Here is a 5,611-nt window from a genome sequence, read left to right as displayed (position 1 = left end):
TTACTCACTTGATAAATTAGATGAGTTATACATTTATGATATCATGAGATTACATGGTGTGCCATTGTTTATAGTGTCAGACAGAGATCCGAGATTCACATCACGATTCTGGAAGAAATTACAAGATGCTCTGGGTACTAAATTACACTTCAGTACTGTTTTTCACCCGTAAATGGATGATCAATCCGAGCGGATTATTCAGATACTTAAGGATATGTTGAGATGTTGCATTCTTGAGTTTGAAGGTACGTGGGAACAGTATTTGCCCTTGATTGAATTCGCTTATAATAATAGTTTTCAGTCAAGCATTAAAATGGCACTGTACGAAGCTTTATATGGTCGCAAATGCCGTACACATTTGTATTTGATGGAGCTCAGTGAAAATAAGATTCACGGGGTTGATTTGATAAAAGAAAGTGAACAGAAAGTGAAAGTGATCCAAGATAGTCTGAAAACAACTTCTGATCATCAGAAATCATATGCAGATTTGAAAAGAAAAGATATTGAATTTAAGATCGGCGACAAAGTGTTTTTAAAGGTACCTCTGTGGAAAAAGTACTTCAGTTTGGTAGAAAAGGCAAATTGAGTCCGAGGTTTATTGGACCGTATGAGATTATTGAGCGTATTAGACTGGTAGCATATAAATTGTTGTTACCACCAGAGTTAGAAAAGATTCATGATGTGTTTCAGGTATTGATGCTTCGACGATACAGATCTAATCCGTTGCATGTGATTTCCCCGTCGGAGATTGAAATTCAGTCTAATATGACTTATGAAGAAAAGTCGATCCGTATCTTAGCTTGTGAGGCTAAAGAACTGCGAAATAAGAAAATTTCGTTAGTAAAAGTGATGTGGCATTGGCATGGTATTGAAGAGGCCACGTGGGAGCCTGAAGATGCTATGAGACGACAATATCCGAATCTGTTTAATGGTAAGATTTTCGGGGACGAAAATCCCTAAGGGGGGAGAATTGTAATAGTCTAGTTTTGACCCTAATCGGAACAATGGTTTTAGGACCACATATCTGAGTCAAAAAAATAGTTAAATATTATTTTCTATGCTTGTGATGTGTGAATTAGCATATGTGAAAGTTTCGTCTGAAAATTTGATTGTTTGTGTGCTCAATTTGATAAAAGGACCTAACGCGTAAAATGTAAAAGTTACTCTACTTGTTAAAAGTGCTTATTTGATTTGGCTTTATGATTGTAAGGTCCTTATGAGGTTTTTTGACTATTGAATGAATTAAATGACTTAAATGGGCATTATATCATAATTTATTTATGGTTTAATAAAAGGGCAAAATTGGTATTTAGCCCATTATGTTAATTATATGAAAACAAAATAGAAAACAAAGCCATTTTATGCTTAGCTTTGCCGAAAATCATGAGAAAAATAAAATAGAAAGAACATTAGGGTTCGGGCATTGAATTCCTTGATTAAGGTATGGATTTTGTTCTGTTTTTGATAATTTTTACGTTCTTGTAATCGTTGCTTTGTGTTTTACTAAGCCCATGCCTCAAATTCTGATTTTGATAATAAATTTGAAATGTGCCATGGATAAATTCATGAGCTTTATGTTTTTATATGATGAAATATGAAAGTTTGATGTTGGGTTTATATGTTTTGTCTTTGGATTTTTTATAATTTTGAGTAAAATGGGCTAAATTATGAAATTTGTAAATTGAGGGACTAAAATGTGAAATAAATGAAATGTGTGGACTTGTATGAGTGCTATGAATATTTGGCCAAGCGTGAGTATATGCAAATTTTGTGTATTTTGTGATTTTGTGAATTAGAGACTAAAGTGTCAAAATGTGAAAATGTGAGGGCTAGTTTGCAAATTTCCTTATATAAGTATCTATGGATTATTTTGAATGAATTTGTGATTGAATAAGTTAGATTTGAATTTATTTAGATCAAGAATTAAAGAAAACAAAATTAGATCGAGGAAAGTCAAAAGTTGTCGAGTAACAGATTTCATTCATCTAAATCCGTACGAGGTAGGTCAATATACAATAAACGTGTTTAAATTGAGTTATTATTGTTCACATGATATTTAATTATGATGAATGAATATTCAAGCTCAAAATGTGTTATTCGAGAAAGTATCGACAAAGTTCGATGTCTAAAAAGCCCTGTACGAACCCTGGGAATAGTTAAGATACATATGTCATGACATAGGATTCTTTATGTGATTTCATGTAATAACACGTCTTGGATGTTGGCATCGACTTCTGTTTTACGTGTAAGACCATGTCTGGGACATCAGCATCGTATTTGATTTCGTGTAAGACCCTGTCTGGGACAGTGGCATTGATGTTTGATTACGTGTAAGACCACGTCTGGGACATTGGCATTGTATATCCTCTCTGAGCTATCCGCGTATCCTTACATTTTTTAACGGTTCAACGGGAATTCCGAGAAAATGAATGAATAACTGAATATGTTTCCAATCCAGGTACGTTCAAATTGTATACTATATTTGAAAATGAAAGGCAAGTATATGTGCAAATGATGATCTAAGATCCAAATATATGAATATGAGGTTTGTGTTGGTATTTGGCTCTAAAGTATAAGTAATTTGATGATGTTTATATGCTTTAAATGATAAATTTAATTATATATTGCTTACTAAGCTTTTGAAAGCTTACTTGTATGTGTTTGCATTGTTTTATAGATATCGAAGCTACTGTGAGCTCGGGGATCATCGAAGATCGTCACCATACTATCGAACCTTATTTTGGTACTTTGAAAATGTATATATTAAAGTATGGCATGTATAGGCTAGAAGTTGTGGGATTATGTTTTGTGATGTATATATATTTAGCCATGTGATATGGCTAGTTTGTGTTTCAACTTATTGTTTGAAAATGGTATATGATATGTGATGCTAATGTGAAATTGTGGTATGTTTTGGTTGGCCAAAAGAAATGGTCAATGTTGAGAAGTTTTGGTAAGTTTTGAGCATTTGATTGAATGATGTATTGATTATATGTTTAGGTATGATTTTAGTTTAAGTTTTGGTATGAATTGATTGATGAATTGAGATTTGAAATGATTGAAAATGTAATAGCATGAATTATGTATGGTTTGGTATAGATATTGGCTGAAATGGTTGTGCATATATACTTGGTTTGGTGCTTGTAAGTTGACCCAAATTGGGGTGGCAAATTGGCTATTCAAATGGCCTATTTTTGTCTCTCAGCCGTGTGTGACACATGGTCATATTACACGGCCGTGTGTCCCCTGGGGTACCCTACAAATTAAAATCAGTATACCCTCCAGTTTTAACACAGCCTAGACACATAGACGTGTGGTCGGCCGTGTGGCCAAGTTAGTAGCCTCCCTAATTTTCACACAGCCTGGCACACAAGTGTGTCTTTTGGCCGTGTGTATAAGCCAATATGTATACCTTGTTTCGACACGGTTTAGACACATGGGCATGTCTAATGCCGTGCGAGGCACACAGCCTGTTCACACAGGCGTGTGACCTATACTTGTTTGAAAAATGTTTAAGTTTTGGAAAAATTCAGTATGTGTTCGGTTTAGTTCCGACCACTTTCTAAAACATGTTTAAGGTCTCGATGACCTATATAAGGGACTCTATATTAATGTTGATCTCTGATGCTTTGATGATTATGAAATGAAAGTTAAATTTTTTGATTCGTCTAGTAATGCCTTTAACCCTAGTCTGGCGACGGATACGGGTTAGGGGTGTTACAGATATTGTCCACTGAATATACTGAAGTCCAGCATTTGTTACAAACTATCATGTTATATTTATAGTGATTCTAGTGTGTTATTGGGGGAAGATGTAGGGCCTTCGAGCTTGGTAGTTAATGCCCAGGTATGTTCTGGAGGGATGGAAGCCTACGGGCTAGGCACTTGGTGCCCAGGTGTGTTCTTGATTGGCTTGGCTCGTTTGAGTGTTCTGGTGTGTTCCAGACGGGTAACCACGCATCTAAATCCATTTATATTGCTCATCGAGCAGATTTTCAATTGTTACATGATTCATAATTAAATCTTATAAATGGTTACATGTTTTTCTGATTGATTAACATGATTTGGTATTGAATGACCTAGTATAATTGAATAGATTATACAGTATATGTATTAACATAAAGACTCACCCATTTAATGGTTGTGATTGACAGGATTATTGTTATTAACAGTTATTATGTGTTTGATATATTTATTTGGTAAGTTTTATCGTTTCAATCTTTGAACTTGTTAAGCTTTAGTGAAGCTTTCTTGTGTCATTTTTCCTATTTTTTTGTAGATTACATCTTTTGGAATCGGGCAATCGGATCAACTTGAAGATCACACTATCTAGATATCTTTTGCTAGTTTTTAATATGTTTACTTTAGGTTATATGACATGTAATAGGTGTGTTTGTATATGTTTGGAAACTTACTTCATATGTAACATTTTAGCTTGGTGTGAAGTTGTTTGAGCTTGCTTGTATAGTGCCTTCGATTTTGGTATGTATATGTTCTTTTGAATTTATTTTTGGCTATTTGGTATAAGTCTCATGAAAGTTTTTGAAATATGGTTTATTGGAAGGTGAATGGATTGAATGAAATGGTAAACTTGGCATGATTTATTATAAGTACTTGAGAACATTGATTGCAAACTAGTTTAGTATGTTATGTGAATTTCATTTGGCAATTGAATTGTGGTGTCAATGAGGGCACATTGGTTAGGCACTTAAGTTGTATGTTTTGGTATGTTTTAAGCTTGTCTAAATGTGTTTTTAAGGTTTGGAAATGATTGATTTTGGTTTAACTTGGTACCTAAGTTTTGGAAGAAATTTTATCTTGTTTTCTAAGCTTTTTAAAGTGTACATAGCCTAGGACACGGGTTGCCACACGACTATGTGTCTTCTTAAACTTTGGTGCAGGTCTAATACACACAGACACAGATTGTTACACGGTCTAGAGACATAACTGTGTGACCTTATTTTAAATACTCATACGGTCTGAGACACGGCCTATGACACGGCTGTGTGACCCTTACTTCAAATTGTACACGGCCTGGCTACACGCCCGGTGACCCCTGTTTCCAAAATTTTTAGATTTTTCTAAAAATTTTTATTTTGATTCAAATTGGTCCCTGATTAATCCCAAACTATTTTTAAGGCCCCGTAAGCTCGATTTAAGGTTCGTGAATAAATTTATGCTATGAATGAAATATGGATTTGAATGTTTTCATTTAAATTAATAAATGAATGAATAAATTATGTTAATTGTTTTAATATGTGTTGTCATACACTGTAACCCTAATCCGGTGAAGGAGATGGGTTAAGGGTGTTACACAACACTACTATCATAGATACCAGCCATGGAGCAACATTAGCGCAGAATACAGTAGAAACAACGCAAGTGTCTAGTGGGTGACAATTCCTGGTTTTACCGCTGAGCAAATTCCTGGTTTTACCGCTGAGCAATGATAGTCTCTTCTAGTTGTGTTTAGTAATAAACAACCAATTTCCACTCGGTTGAATGGTAAATCCAGAATAATTGGATTATTGATAAAGGTGTTCAAATCATGTTATGGGTGATCTTATGTGTTTGACGAATGTGAGAGATGTTGTAACTGTAACAGCTTGTT

Source organism: Gossypium hirsutum, chromosome A11 (assembly GCF_007990345.1).
Source record: "Gossypium hirsutum isolate 1008001.06 chromosome A11, Gossypium_hirsutum_v2.1, whole genome shotgun sequence".
Taxonomy (NCBI): domain Eukaryota; kingdom Viridiplantae; phylum Streptophyta; class Magnoliopsida; order Malvales; family Malvaceae; genus Gossypium; species Gossypium hirsutum.
The sequence above is the reverse complement of the archived record's forward strand: the minus strand, read 5'-3'. Positions refer to the sequence as shown.